The sequence below is a fragment of the Passer domesticus genome, chromosome Z (assembly GCF_036417665.1).
Source record: "Passer domesticus isolate bPasDom1 chromosome Z, bPasDom1.hap1, whole genome shotgun sequence".
NCBI classification, from domain to species: Eukaryota; Metazoa; Chordata; class Aves; order Passeriformes; family Passeridae; genus Passer; species Passer domesticus.
The window spans coordinates 1,915,200-1,932,311 of NC_087512.1; the positions used below are offsets into that span (position 1 = coordinate 1,915,200).

The 17,112-nt window shown below is 45.6% G+C and overlaps 1 long non-coding RNA gene across 1 annotated transcript; it reads right to left on the reverse strand.

Annotated features, from left to right (window-relative positions):
• Positions 1-3,270: 3,270 nt before the first annotated feature.
• Positions 3,271-15,785, reverse strand: LOC135290088 (uncharacterized). The gene is made up of 3 exons (XR_010352801.1): positions 14,168-15,785; positions 5,183-5,422; positions 3,271-3,752 (listed from the first exon to the last, which is right to left on the reverse strand). It is a non-coding gene; the product is annotated as an uncharacterized LOC135290088 (long non-coding RNA).
• Positions 15,786-17,112: the final 1,327 nt, after the last annotated feature.

Consider the following 17,112-nt stretch of genomic DNA (forward strand, 5'->3'; position numbering starts at 1 on the left):
TATTTGAATCATAGAATATCCTGAGCTGGAAGAGACCCACAAGGATGATCAAGAACTCTTGGAATATTATTAGTATTTGTGCCCCATGAGAAAAATGAAAAATCTATTTTTTCCCAAAGAGGATAGAGCTGTTGCTGAGACTTTTTCTGTCCCTGGGGTGGGCACAGCTGCCTGCACAGCAGTGGGCTGTGCCCAGGATGGGAGCTGGGTGGGTCTGGAAGCCTTTTCCTTGGAGAGGGACGGTGCATATCAGTTTATCAGCCTGGTCTGCCTGTGCTCTGGAGCAGAGCTGGAGGGCTCTCAGTCAGGCACACTTGCTGTCCCTTGGATGATCCCTCCCTTCAGAACGAGGAGGGTAGGTAGGAGGGAGAGACAGCGAAAGTCAGAAACTGTAACTTCAAAGAGGAGCTGGGATGGGAGCCCGTCAGCTTCTGAGAGGAAAAACAGGGATGGTTTTCATTAGTGAGAGGGTAAAACACATGGCTAGACAAATAGCAATACCCTTGCACAGCTCTCTTCCAGTCCAAGAAAGGACAGTTGTGGGGGACACTGGCACCCTCAGTGGAAGCTGTTGTGTCTTGGGAGAAAAATCTATTTATTTTAACCAGCTGAGGAACAGGCGTCAGCCTTGGAGTGGCCCCCTCTTTGTGGCACTGCTTCTGCAGAACAGAGGACTCTGATATGGAACCAAGGCTAAAAGAAGGGCCTGAGTGAGGAGAGAAGGACACTGAGGCCTAATCTGCCCCTGCAGAAGTTAACAGTGCTCTGAAGAATGCAGGCTGAAGGCTGGTTACCCAGACCTCACAGTCTGAGGGAAGCCACCAGCACGTCCCAGCTGCCATGGAGTGTCCTCTGCACCACCCAGCGTGGGCAGGAGTCCCCTCAGAGCACACAGAACAGTGGGTGGGCAACTGCAGGGAATGCACGTGTTTCTCAGAGTCACTAAAGGCAAAAAGCAGCAGCAGGATGGTGGTGTGGAGTGAGCAGGCCACGGGATGGCAGGAGAAACCCAAGCTAGATAAACCACGAGTGCTGAGTGTGGAGGGGCAGTGGGGAATGGTGGCACTGCAGTGGCTTGGGCAGCTTGGCAGATGGTGACAAACACCAGCACTGGCTGAAAATTAACTCTTAGGGCTTGGGTTTTGGATGTGGTTACCTAAAACAGGTTTGACAGTGCTCTGGGAACTCTAAGCGTGGCCCCTGTGTTTGTTGCTGGGTGCTGCTTGTGCTCAGGACAAACCTGAGCTGTGTCCTGAAGCCCTCAAAGGTCCTTGCTTCTGTCACCCATCCCCACATCCAAGACACAGCCAAAACAAAACACAAATAATGGTGGGGAAAAGGAATCTCACTGTTCTCTAACTTTTTTCTTTTCAAGTACAACTGTGCTGGTGTTGCTTTCCTTCTTTGCAGGTGCAAGGAAGGCACAACTGTGTTGGACCCCTCCATGCACTTTTTCAAATTTTCAGGTCAGCATTCATCAAGAAGCTGAATTTTTGTCTCTTGCAAAGGCAAAGAGGAGGAAAATAAAAAGCACAATAGCTAAAAAGCCACCTGTGGATCAGTCACAAGCAGACAGAGCTGGAGGCTGCTGGGGAGCATTTTCACTGGCAGAAGTGACCAAAGTGGGCAGCTTGTTCCCTTGCTTGGTGTTGAGAGCTGTCAGGCAGCTTGTGAGATGGTCTCTGTGCTGGAAATTTCTGTGACAGGAGAGGTAATTTAGCAGCTGCTGAAGAGTCTTGGCCCTCAGCTTCTCCTGCCCTCCTGGAGGTGGCCTTAAAAGCCATTTTCTGTGTGTGGGAAGATGGGAACACTCCTGGCTCCTGCAGGAGGGTACTCTGGTGTCCTGGTGAAGCAGCTTTGAGGCAAAAGTTTGGCATGTGTCAGGGCCTCAACGCCAAACTTTTAACTGTGCTATCTCCCAAATCTGCTAACCTCATCCATGCTGTTTGCCACCCCTGCCTCAGTTTTTCATCCAGTATTTTTAATTCCTATTTACTCTAGTGTTCAAAACTAGAGTAAAACCCTGAGGGGTTGGAGGGCATGGGGGGAAGTGGATCACCACAGGGGAGAGGGTGAGCACCTCTCTTTTTTTGTCTGAGCAGGCTGTGGTTTGCACAGAGGCTTCAGGCTTGGGCAAGGGTGACTTGTGCCAGCTCACTGCAGGATTAGATTTTGGTGCAGGGGCACCTTTTACAAAAGCATGTAGTGACAGGACAAGGGGGAATGCTTGCCAAGTGACAGGGGGCAGGGTAGGATTAGATATTAGAAAGAAATTCCTCCCTGTGAGGGTGGTGAGGCCCTGGCACAGGGTGCCCAGAGAAGTTGTGGCTGCCCCATCCCTGGAAGGGTTCAAGGCCAGTTTGGTTGGGCTCTGAGTAACCTGGTCTGGTGGAAGGTGTCCCTGCCCATGGCAGGGGGTTGGAACTGGATCATCTTTAAGGTCCCTTCCAGTCCCAGCCATTCCATGACTCCCCAGCAGCTGCTGGCCTTAGGAGGCACCGTGCCACAGGCACAGCCTTGAGTCCCCACTCCTTGGGGTTATGGGTTCTTTCTTCTTCCCCAGCACTGAAATCACTTGTGAGACAAATCACAGCACAAACCAGAATGCACTGAGTGCAGACTCAGGCTGCTGCCCTCCCCAGCAAGGCTCAGACCAGTGTTGCAATGTATTTGCAAAGGTGAGGCCATAAGTGTGCACCAGCCAGCCTGCTTCTAAGTTTGTTATCAAAGCCTCAGGAATTTGTCAAAGCTATTAGAACATCAACTGTGCTAAGTCAAAAAAGAAGAAGCTAAGAAACTGAATACCAAAATTGCAAAAACTAGATAACAGAAGACTGTAAAGCACCTAGACTATAACCAATCACTGATGCAAAGAAATGGAAGCAGAAAATGAGAGAGCAAAACAAAACCAATCAGAAGTGTGTACTCAGTAGTTTGTAGAATTATAAATACATGTGTAATGTAAACAATAAATGGCTTCTACTTGACCATATCAGTCAGTTATTCAAAAGTCCTAAATTTCCCACAATAGATCAGTGTCTTTCCGATCACTGTCCCTCTCTGCTCAGCCAAGGGGAGCTCCACAAAAGCTTCCAATCCGCCCGAGGCTGTTCAGGAGCACGCAGGGGGCAGCAGGAGGGCTGAGCCCACCTGTGCAGGGGGGCTGCACTGAGCAGAGGCAGAGCTGCAGCCCCTGACACCCCTGGCTGACACCACTTTGTGCTGCTGGGCTGCACCAGCACCCCCCAGGAGCCCCCTGCCCCTCTGCACAACAGCATGGTTTGGCTGGAAGGGACCTTGGAGATCCCCTCATTCCAGCTCCTACCATGGGCAGGAACATGTTCCACTAGACCAGGTTGCTCCAATCTATCCAAGCTGCCCTGATTCCCCTTATTCTGCTGACTCCAGAACTGAGTCCACCTTTGTGTCCAGGCATAAGCAAGCTCAGCCCCCTGCTTAGCCACTAGCAAAGCATCTTCCACTTTCACTGTGTTCTCTTGGTCCTCAGGTGGAATTTCCAAGTTGGAATGGCTTTAGCAGCATCTTTGGGCTGTGCAGTATCAGACTTCAAGGTGTCCATCAGAAAGGTGGCTGCTGCATCTCTACCATGACAGGTCTGTGTCCTGTCAAATCCCAATCCCCTGCTGGAATTCTCTGAAGCAGCCAAGTTGGCAAATTCACAGGCAGAGGTCTAGTAAGGGAGCAGCTGGGGTTACATTAGCACCAGGCTGTACAGTGCAGTTTTTCCAACACTAAAAACCAAAAACAGAGAGAAAGTTTGGTTTCAGTCAATCAAGAGAACAGATTTAAAATTGAGTATCTAAAATTACTGCAATGTAAAGTAATGCTCCAATGAAAGCTCATGAAATATATTTATTCTGAATTATATGAAGGAAAAAAGGGAGTAATTATTTAGCCAAGCTATAATTTCATTCATTATTATTAGGTGGATTTAGATTACTTGCTCACTCGAGATTAGAGATTTGAAATACATGGCTGAAATCCTCTTTCTAATCCAGAATTGCTAAATCCTTGGGTATTTCTCCACGATCATGCTTTGATTTGCATCTGTGTTGATGTTCAGGACACAATTTCAGTTCTCTGCCAAATATTTGTTGCTTTCTTCTCCCCTTAAACACAGTCCCTGGTTCTCCTGATAACAAACACTGTAGACAAACCAACAGCACCAAGGTTCCACAAGGCTCCCAGCATTTCAGATCTCAGCACAGTGTTGTAATTCTAAGCTAAAGAAAAAGAGAACTAACTTTATAGAAACAAAAAGTGCCAGCAATGTGAAACCACTTGAAAATGTGATTTTCTTTTTTTAATTATTACAGATCTGTATAATCATAGACTGGGTTGAGTTGGAAGGGTCCTAAAACATCATCTCATTCCAAATGGGCAGGGACACCTTACACTATCCCAGGCTGCTCCCAGCCCCATCCAGCCTGGCCTTGGGCACTGCCAGGGATCCAGGGGCAGCCACAGCTGCTCTGGGCACCCTGGGCCAGGGCCCCACCACCCTCCCAGCCACCAATTCCTGCCCAACATCCCAAAATGTGTGCCTGCCCTGTGGCAGTGCAGCCATGGCCTGTGTGCTGTCCCTGCAGGCCTTGTCCCCAGTGCCTGGGCAGCTCTCCTGGAGCCCCTGCAGGCCCTGGCAGGGGCTCTCAGGTGTCCCTGCAGCCTTCTCTTGTGCAGGGGAGCAGCCCCAGCTGTGCCAGGCTGGCTCCAGAGCAGAGGGGCTCCAGCCCTGGCAGCATCTCCGTGCCTCCTCTGCACTGGCTGCAGCAGCTCCACGTCCTTGTGCTGGTGCAGTACCCAGCACACAGCAATACACAAACATGACAAACCTTCCTTCTTCCAAGAAAGAGGAGCTAAACCTCAGTTGGATAACTGGGGTGGCTCCCATAGTGCTAACAATTTGTAGTAGGGAAGGTTTCTTTGGTCCTTCATCTTTTTGAAAAGGGGTTTCTAGACCCTGCTGGTTCTCACTTAGCCATTTCTCTTGGTGTTCATATACTCCACGAGGTGCTGCCTCTCTGCCCTTGTCTTTGTTAGGGGAAGAGATGATTATTTCTGGGTGCTTGTGTGAGGTGAATCCTTGGTAAGGTGGAGCAGATTGTGATTTCAGGTTGCACAGTCAGAGGGGAAAGGCATCCAGTCCTGTGAGTCTGCTCACCTCAGTTTCACCCATGGAAACTTCAGCTTCAGAAAGTGTCCCAGCTTTTTACTCTGGGACAGCAGGACGTCACTTCATGTTCACTGCCACAAACTAGCAACTGAACCTTACATCAAGAGTGAGGCTCAGTTTAATATCAAACCTCACAGCAAGGATGGTGCTCAGGGACCAGTGTTTAGGCAGCTTCTGAATTGTGGCAGCCTGCTCATTAGTGTGGCTGGAAAAGGCATCCATGTTTTCCTGCATAAAGTAAAATAAAAACAAGAATTGTGTGAGGAGGAGGAAAAAAAAAACCAACCACATTTTGTCAAAAAAAAAAAAAAACCCAAAATCAAAACAAAACAAAACAACAACAACAAAAAAACCAACAAAATAAAAACCACCAGAAAACCAGTCTGGTGGAGATCTGCCTCCAGCCCTTTTGGTTTTTCATCAGCCTAACCAAACGCTCAGGGTGTGAGTCTGGGTGCTGCCCAGAGCTGTAACCACACTGGTTGGTGTTTCAGTCACGTCTGGTTTCTAGCTGCTACCTGCTCTCACCCGACTGATTTTTAACTCGCTCGGCATTTTCCGTGCGTGCAAGATGTTTGATTAGGGCCCTTGTGTTGCGTGTGTGGAAATAAAAGGCCAGCCAGGAACAGACAACTGATTAGGCATTAGGTGAGACATAATCCTCCCTAATCACATTTCTAAACGTGGTGGTTGGAGGTGGGATTAGAGTTATTAACATGCGGACAATAAAGCATATAATTTATTTAACAATTACTGGCTCTTTGTGAAGGGGGGTCTCTGTGAGATGTACCCACACACCATCTCCTTCATCCTGTGAAGGATGGAGCTGCTGTCAGTGACAAAGCTGGCACATAGGGAAGGCTGTCCACTGACATGAAGGGCAGCAAAATAATCAGAAATTCCTTCTCAGGATCCCTACAGGAGAACACCTGACATCTAGATATTAAACAGTAGAAAAATGAAAAAAAAAAAACAAACCCCAAAAGGTGGGAAAATTTTTTACTGAAGTTTCCAAGTCTTATCTTCCTGAACACACTGAAATGCAAATGTACAATAATCTAAAAGGCTGTTTAAAAACTTGTAGGATGAAGAACAGGAGGCAAAGGCAACAGCTGGCAAGCAGTGATGTTGTGCAAGATCAGCAAGGAAGAGAATTCCAGACCTCCCAGATCAATCCCTGTCCTGACCCTGTCATACAACTATGCTGGGCACTATGGTGTTACACCAGATATTTACACATCAGGTAGAAATTCTGGTAGTCAACAGACTTGTACTTTAAATCTTGAGTTTATCATGCCTGCCTTTGGAGAACTGTGGCTTCATCTTGTGATTGTGCTGAGAATGCTTGGGATGGCAAGTGTTTTAACTCAGTACATTAAAAAATCAAAATAAAACAAAAGTCCCAAACCTGACAAACAGACCCCAGCCTGAAATCTTTAGAAACACCAAAATCTCAGGTCTAGGTTTAGTTCCTACAGGTTTAGACCCTTCATGCTCTGCTGTGTGTCCAGAGCCAGGCTTGCAGACTTGAAGCAGCCTGAGGTATCTAAAAGTTAAGAGGCTACATTTATAGTCAGTACAGAAAAATAGAGGGAATTCCTATTATTATTCATGTCATCCTAAAACAATCTCTAAAACAGGCCAGATGAACTGTCCTCTAGAAACTTTAGGATGAGTAACTCAGACTTTGATGTCCAACTTCTAACATTTGGTGAAGTGCATCCAACCATCTGTCTGCAAGGATTTGGTGTTGGAGATCGCCTCAAGGCTCTCTCAAAAGCCAGCAGAGGCCCAGCTGTAAATCCCACAAACGCCTTTTTTTGGGTATATATTATAGAGCAAAACCATGTTACAAGTACTGTTGCATGGGAATGAGGCTGGCCCTGTTCCCCTGATGTTCCTCCTCAAGGCTTTGTTCTTGCCACAGACAGCGGCCACGCAGCGCAGCTCCTGGCTCGGAGCACGGAGATCTTCCACGTAAAGCATCCTGTGAGAGACCTGACAGCCTCACACCAACAGCCCAGGCTCTAGCTGGGTCACGTCACAGGCTTGAGCCATATCAAGTCTTTGTGCTCAGAAAAGGGCAAAAAGACAGGAGAGGAGAATGGCAGGACTCATTCATGGGGACAGTCCTGTCTGGATCATAAATGGTGCTGGGATAATTCTCTCACTCTTCTCTGCTCCTCACTCTTTTGCTGAGAAGCAAGCTAAGAAGAGATACTGATGTTCTGTTTAAAAAATTATTTTTTTTCCCAAGCTACTAGCCTTAATTTTTAAATGTACTCAGGGTGTAAATTGTCACGGATTTTCTTCTGGCTTTATCTAGCAGCAGGAGACCACTATCTACTGACATTAGCTGTTAAATAAGTGCAAACTACCTGTAACTGCAGCATTGCATGTGCCTGGGGAATTTGTGTATGCCTGAGCTGATGACAGGGATGGACTTTTGAAAGAAAAAAAAAACCAAAAACCAAACCCTAGAACATCTTAAAGAGGCAGAGTTGATTCATCGAACTGTGTCTTCATCTGAAAATGTTGTACTTGCCACTGACACAAATAACCTGTGAGATCACGACTGATAGAGGATTCACAGGGGAAAATATTCTGCCCTATCATTTTGTTAACTTTGTGCACTTGACAGCACATCAGTGTGTCTAGACAGTTCCACGGGTAGGCTGACAATCAGCTGTCTGGCACTGACACGTGGCAGGTGAGACACTGCAGGTGCTGCTCCTCCGGATCAGCTACAGGAGGAACAGCAGGAACATCAGCTGAAGGATGAGAAGATAGCATCCAGGGATGGGCGGTCAGAAAGAAGGCCAAGTGACTGGCTGTCACTTCTCTAAGCATTTTCAGGACAGGGCAGTTCTCACACGGAGCATGGTGGCTGTCAGTGCCCATCAGAAGAGTCATTAGGGCTTGTGCTGGGCGCTTTCCTTGGGCAGAATGACTGCTGGACTCAAACCTGCTCCAGGCAAGTCTCCATGGTGTTTCTCAAGAATGGACAGAGTTCAGACTGACATTCCATGACTCTCTTCCTCCCCAAACACTGCAATCACCTGCCAAGTTTGGTGCATTGCAAAATCCACCAGGGCCTGGGTAGCCAGCCAGCCCTGAGCTCCACACTGTGCTGGTTACAGCACTCACAAACCCTGAGACACTGAGCTCCATCGAGAGGTTTTCAACTCTCATTAAACTACAGATGAATCCTGGAAACAGCTTTCCAGATGATTCTCCTGTTTTCTTTAACTTCTAAGGGGCTTTTTTCTCTCACGGTGGGCCAGAGTTCAGCTGAGATTCATACACGAAATTGAACAATTGCACCCAATTCAAGGTCCTCCAAAGCATTGTACTGTGATAAAATCACCCACCAAGTGCTTGGGCCAAAATTCTTAGCCTCTGACCCTGCAAACCACAAACATCTATCCCCTTTCTTATCTAAGGAGAAGTCTGTGGTTGCACTGAACACATCTAATGTCAAAACTACACACAGAGGACAATGTGGGTCCTTGCTTTAAATCTTTACCTAAATCTTAAATTTAGCTTTTAAGTTTGAGAAAGTCACTTGCATTCTTTCTGCAAAGAAGACATAATGCCTTTGGAACATTTCCCATATAATGTCTTTATAGTGCTTGAGGTGCAAACTGTTTTTTTGTTTTGGGTGGTTGGTTGGTTGGATTTTTTTGCTTTAATCTTCAAGCCAGTGGATGAGAGCAAGATGCTCCTTCTGAAGGCTGTTACTGTTTTTCTTCTGTTGCTGTAGACTCCAAACTGCTGCAGATTGCTCTTTGTGCAGGCTTGGAAAGAAATGTATCTTGGAATGAACACATAAAGCAGGATCATTGAATATTGGCCTCTTCCTTTGTTTCTTGCCCTTTGCAGACCACTGCCTCTATTTCAGAGGCTGCTCTTTTTTATTGTCTGTGGTGTCATCTCCCATGCTTTCCAAAGTTTTCATCTTTTGCAGCTCATTCTTGCCCTGCTCCCTGCCGTGACACATATCAACATGCTGATTAATTCTGAATCTGACTTTTGCAGCCTGTATGCAGTGATTTCCTTATCTCTGCTTTGTAAAACTGTATGATCTGTAATCTGCTTGCCTGCAGCCCTGTCAAACTTGCATGAAGGAACTGACTCTGCCAGACTGCAGTTTCAGGTTTGGTTTGGTCACATCTACCAGAAGACATGCCTCTCCATTTCCATTTCCACCAGCAATAGCACCCTAAAGCATTTAAGTTCTCATTTTTGTCTGACCTTTCCTCACCTGCAAGCGTGGAGATCTGAAAAATCAAAAGCTATCCTTGCCCGTGGCTGGAGGCTGGGAGTCTTTTCTTACTGCCATGTTTCATAAATATTGACAAATTACTTTTACAGACCAATCTGCACATTGCAGTAAGTGTAGTCACTCAGATTGGTGTTTTTAAGAGAGCTGTCTGAAGGAATCAGGGGTGCACATCTCAACATGAAGAGCAGGGACTGCGTTTGGGAAAGCAGGGGCTTTGAAAAGGATTTACAGGTATCTACTTCAAGTTTTACATAGTAGCCCAGAGTGGAAAGGGGGCCTTTGAATGCATAAAAAGATGACAACTGAACAAAGGCAGAAAACTGTTGTACCACTGCAAATGAATTAAAGGGCTGTTCACAGTTTCAATGTCCATGTTTTAAAAAGAAAACAGAAGAGGTAAAGAGGGTTTGGGATAAACATGGAAGTTTGGAAATCCTCCTAGCAGGGAAAGACCAAACTTGGTTTAGAATGTTTACTTAAGGAAAAAACCCACTGAGGTGTCTCACTCCCAGTAGCCAAATATTTACATGGGATAAAGATTTGTATGTGAAGACATCAGTGTGACAATACAAAACAAACAAAAAGGCATAACGAGATTTGATGGCATGAAGATAAAAGAGAGAGGCCCCATTTTCACCACACCAGCCTACCAGGCAGATAGGGGATTTTTCTCAACCCAAGTTTGCCATCAGAGCCAAGCTGCCTTTCCTGCAACACATCACAGCTGCAAAGGTTGTGGACCCAAAAAGGGATCCTTTGGGGGGAATTATTTGGTCTTTGAAGTGAAGAACACACCGCAATGGTTGTAATGCTCCATCTTAGTCACAAATCTGTAGACTCAGGTAAAATGTTAATTTTTAACCCCTCGGTGCCTTGCAGGCAGACCATGGCATGAGGACAATGACTGCCCACAGATTGCTGAGATCTGGTCTGTGTGGCCAGCTCCGTGTAAAACAGGGCAAAACTTACTTCTGCAGAGTGGAGTGTGCTGTGCTGAGAGAGGCCAGGTGCCCATCCCCAGCTTGATCCTGAACTGGGGGAGGACACAGCCAGCTGACCCCACCACCACCCAGCAGTGCCAGGGATAACTCCCGGTGCTCTCCCCAGCTCCTGGTAAACACAGCTGCTGCCACAGCTTCGCTCCAGGGCTGTCCACAGCCACGAGCTCCTTCCCCTGTCACCCCAGACAGGGAAGCCAGCCCCTGGTAATGCAGGATGCCAGGGATGGAGGCTCTGACACAGGCCTCCCTAGGGATTACACAGAAAAACTATCAGTTGGCTGCAAGCACTGTGAGAAGGATAGACTTTTTTTTTTTTTTTTGCATCAGTTATTCATCATGATACATGCCAAGAGCTAAAATAAACAACATGACAGCTTTGTAGTGATAAAGTCCCACTATATTTTTAAGGCTTAATTTTTTTTTTATGGCAACATTTTTATTTTGTGTTATCTTCACCTGCTTAACAGTAATATATGTTTTATATCTCTAAATGAATCTAAGCAAGAAAGGATTTGTCAGGTCCTTTAAAGTCTTGCTTGATTTATTTGGTCCATCAGAATAAATCTTTTAAGATGATAACTTTTAATCAAAACTTTAAAATTGATAATGTAATACATCACTAGTTTTTGAAAACACGAGGAGAATGACCAAAATCCCTAAATAAAGATTTGTTGGACCAATAATAACAAAAAAGAAAATTTCTACCTCAAAGTGCTCTAAACACTTCTTCAACTAGTATAGATAATATATACAGAGATCACTCCCAACTCAGCTACCAATCTTGCACAGATGGCATAGAAAACTGGGGTAAATCTCATTGAGACTAATCTATACAAACATATGCTTAATTAGCATAGTGCATCTTACACAGTGTAAAACAGAAACAGACTGTATTGCAATAACTGATCACGGCATAAATTGGTTTATTTTGATCTTTCCCACAGAGGCACAAACTATTTGTTCTTGATTATTTTGCAGATTTCAGTGTAATGAATTAATGTTAGCTTCCTGGAAAAAGCAAAATAAAAAAGAAATAAAGATGATAAAAAATTATTCATACCAGGTTTGTGTTTATGCTGAATTTTGTTTTTATGACTGGTACCACTGGCTTATTCACTGCATAGATTTAAACACATACTCAAATCCTTCCTGGACCAAGGCCTACCATTAATTCAGAAACAAAGCTATTGTCCCCCAGGCCTACTCAGAAATTACAGTTGTTTATTTAAGTCAATAGAGATAAACTTTTGTAAATCTCTTTGTAAACAAGGCTATTTCACTTTAATGATGGCTTATTTGGGGTTACCATAAATGTGTTTCTAATCAACTATTCCAAAATAAAGGATGTAGGCAGATGAATGGTGCAGTATTTGGAAGAATAAAAAAGGACAAAGGAATAATCTGAGGAAAAACAGAAATCCTGGCAACATGAAAAGTTTCTACGCAATGAAAAACAGAATTGGGGAAGGAAAAGCCAGTTTCAGTGCATGAAAATTTCCTGTCAATTTCAGCACAAAATCAATCAAGATAATGCAGCACAGGAAATAAAAATTTGAGTGTCTGATTGTGCCCAAGTTGTCTGTCAATTAATTATGCTTTTGATTACTCAGGGCAACTGGTTTTATGTGCACAAAGGCACTAGGAATTAAGGTAAGTTAAGGCAGTTAAATCATTTACTCATCAAAATCATACATTGTAAATTAAGAACAGATATATAGGTCTTCTCATTGTGCTGTGAATGTCTCAAGGGGGATGTCACTTCTAAGGATTATGTCTAACTCCATTCCATCTGATGGAAGCGCTGTACTTTATACCACAAACACCAACCAGTTTGTGCAATGATGGGTCCGAAGGCAGAACTTTGCTTTAAGCCTATTATTTTGAATAGTGGTTATTTCTTAAGTCTGCTTTGCCAAGGGGATAGGACAGACACAGCAGGCTTACATCAAGAGCTGTCAAGTTTTATTTTTTGTCAATATTTTTTTCACTGTGGAACTGATTCTTCTTTTTTTTTTTTTTTGGCTTTGTTTTGAAATCTTCCAACAGCCCAGTCTGAAATGACAGTGATTTGTGTAATATTGGAAACATACTTCTGCATTTCAGAAGAGGTAGTGAACAGATTTGTGTTTCAAGGTTTCAGAGATTATTCATTTCATTACTGAAATAATGAATAATTTCAATATTGGAAAGATAAGAATAGCAGAAATATGCAGTGCCTTTTTAATGTATTTTGCTGTTATTCCCAGCCGTAGGTTGCAGCATACTTTTTTAAGTTTGAGAAGTTTTGTGAGTATTTAATTTATGCTGGTATGACTGAGCAAAGTTGCTGTTTATTTTGGAGATTTTTATCCCTCATGCAATGTCTTTATTTAAATTTATGATGCTAAAGCTCTTCTCTAGTCACTTTATGCAATGCCCGTTTTGACGCGACGCCAGACATTACTTGTCTTGAAAATCAACTGACATGTTCCTCATGATGTGATGGGGAAAGCAGAGTGTGGTTTTCTCTTTAACCCTCTTTGTGCTGTGTGCAAGCTTGATGAGACACAAGGAAAAGGGGTTTAATCCATATTTAACCCTCGGAGTGAGACACGATCTCAGTCCTCCAGGAGGTTTTTCATGCTGGTACCAACAACATGGGTGGTTTTTGTTGTACTGCTTCCCCCATGGCAGGCAGTCCTGCAATGGCATGGACAGGCTGCTTCCACGTTTGGCCATGAAGTAATGCAGAGTGAAAGGGGATCTGTCCCTTTCACAGCTCCCAGACTCAGTGCCATTCCCTCTTTCATAATCTTTTGCAGATTTGTGCAAGGGGAAAGTTACTTCCATGTAAGTTTGGAGAGAAAATAACATGCTCGGATGGCATTTAGAGAAAGCAGGGAAGCAACACTGCAGCCAGTGATGCAAGAGACAAAGCACCTATTGAAGTACAGAATAGTTCTCCAACAGAATGAGCTAAGAAATCTAGGAACATTTAACAGTGGTTTTCCATGGATTTGTGGTTGTTTTTATACACAGAAGTAAACCCTACACCCTGACTTGGACGGGAACCACAAGGACCATGAGTCCAGTCTCTGGCCCTGCACAGACACCTCAACAATCCCACCCTGTCCTTGAGGGTACTGTCCAAATCTTCCTGGAGCTCTGGCAGAGCCCAGCCCCTGGCCCTGCACAGACACCCAACAATCCCACCCTGGGCATCCCTGGCAGGGTGTCCAGAGGCTCCTGGAGCTCTGGCAGCCTCGGGGCTGTGCCCATTCCCTGGGGAGCCTGGGCAGGGCCAGCACCCTCTGGGGAAGAGCCTTTCCCTGGTATCCAACCTAAACCTCCCTGGCACAGCTCCAGCCATGCCCTGGGTCCTATCCCCAGTCACCAGAGAGAAGAGATCAGTGCCTGACCCTTCAGCTCCCCTCATGAGGAAGCTGCAGACCAGGGTAAGGATTTCCCCAGTCATACATTGTTACCTGTCATGAACCGACCCTTTGTATCACAACTCTGCTCAGAGCTCTTCCATTTTTTTCAGTTTAACACATCATTTTGACACGTTGGTAATAATCACTTCAACACAAAAACTATCTACTCTGCCTCCAAGACCTGTCTTCCTGGCATTGCACTTGTCCCTATCTCCATGCAGGGACATCTGCTAGTGTTGGGTCATTCAGAAATCCTGGATGTCTTTGAAGTTACCTGATATTGATGTTGTATTTCCTCTGGTCACAGGCTTTGAGAAGTCAATGTATCCTCTATAGAACAGCACAGACAGCTACTGCTCCTTCCTATTTTTTAGGTCCTGGGTTATTCCATACAATCACAGAATGGTTTGGGTTTGAAGGCACCTTGCAGATGATCTTGTTCCACAGGCAGGACACCTTCCACTAGACCAAGTTGCTCAACCTCCTTTGTTCTGTTTGGCAGACAGATGACAGATACCACTGAGCTGTTGCTGTCTCTGCACACGAACATCCTTTGTGAGGATGCTGAACGCCTCACTCACATTCAGAGACCTTAAGGGAGATGCTCATGTTCCTGCACTGTGACCTCGAATCCAAATTCTGACAGCCATTTGTACCTAACTGCTAATGTCCAAAATATGCTGAGCTACCTGGTTTGAGAAATGTGGACCTGGAGTGAGTCCAGAGGAGACCACGGAGATGCTGCCAGGGCTGGAGCCCCTCTGCTCTGGAGCCAGCCTGGCACAGCTGGGGCTGTTCACCTGGAGAAGGCTCCAAGAAGACCTCACTGAGGGCTTTCAGTACCTAAGGGGATCTTATAAAAAATATGGAGAGCAACTTTTTACAGAGCAGATAGTGAAAGGACAAGGGGAAATGGTTTTAAACTAAAAAAGGAATTACTTAGATTAGATTTTAGGAAGAAATTCTTGCCTTTAGGTGGTGAGGCTCTGGCACAGGGTGCTCAGAGAAGCTGTGGCTGTCCCTGGATCCCTGGAAGTGTCCAAGACCAGGCTGGACAGGGATTGGAACAACCTGGGATAGTGGAAGGTGTCCTTGCCCATGTCAGGGGAGTGGAATGAGATGAACTTCCAGTCTTCCAACCCAAACCACTCTAGGATTCAATGATTAATTAACAGGACATACCAATATCCAGCTTTGGTGTCAGTGAGTTTTGCAATTTCTTTTACTAAATCAAGTATTATTTCACAGAATTATAAAATAGTTTGGAATTGGATTTGCATGAGACCTTTAAAGGTCATCCAGTCTAACTCCCCTGCCAAAGGCAGGGATATCTTCAGTGAGATCAGGTGTCTGAAAGCCCTGTCAAACCTGACCTTGAATGTTTCCAGGCATGAAGCATCCACCAGCTCTCTGGCCAACCTGTGTCAGTGTTTCATCACCCTCATAAAAAAAAAAAAAACTTCTTTCTAATGCCCAATCTAAATCAATGCTCTTCCTGGGGGTGCAGGCATATGGCTGGGAGCTCTTTCTAGAGCTGATGCACATCCTGCCTGCCTGCCTTCTCCACAGCCACCCTGAAGTAACTTCTGGCCTCTGGGATTTGCAGCCCTGATGCTGCCTTCTTCCGCTGGCTTTTTCCCTCCCGCTGCTTGCAATTCCCTTTCCTAGAGAAAGGTTTGTGCAAAGGTTGGATTTGTGTGTGTGTGTGTGTGTGTAAGGGTCTCCCAGCATAGCTGGCCAACCTTTAGACTGATTCCAACCACGCCTGAAAGAGAAGCAGAGCTTCTGGAAACAAAGTGTGTCGAGCCTCATGGCAAGCAGCGGCTCTGTTAGAAGAGATACTTGTTGAGTGCTCTGCATGGGAGAAAGGCAGCAGAGCTCAGCCCTTATCAGCACTGCTTGGCTTCCCTGGCAGCAGATAAGGGGCAGGCAGCTGGCCAGCCAGAGCACACACATCCCTGAACCAGGCACAGCGTGTGCTGCTCCAGACAGAAGGCCAACACAAGTAGGTTGGGGACACAGAAGGGAGATTTGGATGTATCAGCCTTGGAGATAGGAGGAGAGGGAGCCATGAATCTGTTGCAGAGGAGAGGTGAAGGGAATGTCTGACGCAAATCCATATGAAAACTGAGTTTAATTAAATTACTCTTCATAAAAATAAAATTCTCTCTGGATGCAGTGAAACCTCCACAAAGCAAGTGCAGAGCTGCCTGAAGAGTCTGTGTGAGTTTCCAGGCACGACATGAGTGCAACACCTCACCTTTCAAAAACATGATGGCAATCTCTCAGATGCTCTGCTTTGTCTGCAAGAGGGGATCTTCTCCATTCCACTTTGCTGCTAATTTCATGACCAGCTTGAATCTCAAACGTTTGGAACTGGCTGAAAATGCTACCAAAAAATTAAGCCGCATGTCTGCCTCAAACTGGGAAAATCCAGGCACGGAACAGGCAAGAGGGAGATTTCTGTGAGTCCACATTCTGTAGAAGGGCTAAATACTGTGAGGTGTCTCACCTTGTCCTGGGAATACCAACCCTGTTGAGATGGGACCTGTGCCCAAGACACTGAATCACAACACCCACATCCCTGAGTGCAGAAACCCTCTCAGTCTAGAAGACAAGCATGACCCTGGAGAGACAACTGCTATGTTAGGGAGATGTGACCTCAGGTGTAAAGGAAGTGGAGATATATGATATATACTAAAGTATCAAAAAGGCAAAAGCAAAAAAAACCACAGAGGATCTCCAACAGACCTACAGCAAATCCAGAACTGACCTTCTCACCCCAAAAAACCCCACTAAACTACGACCTTGTGGCTTCCCACTTGTGGAATCATAGTATGTTAAGGGTTTGGAAGTAACCTTAGAGTTCATCTGACCCACAATGCCACGTGCAGGGACACCTTCCACAATACAAGTTACCTCAAGCTTCATCCTACCTGGCTTTGAGCACTTCCATGGCTGGAGCAGGCACGACCTCCTTGGGCAACCTGTCCCAGTGTCTCTCCACCCTCAGCAAAGAATTTCTTTCTAAGATCTAGCCTAAAGATCCCCTCTTTCAATTTCTACCCATTCCCCCTTGTCCTGTCACTGCAGTTCCTGACACAGAGCCCCTCTCTGGCTTCCGTGTGGGCCCTTCTGGATACTGGAAGGTGCTGGGACGTCTCCACAGAAACTTCTCTTTTCCAGGCTGAGCAGCCCCAGGGAACCTGCTGGGCATCA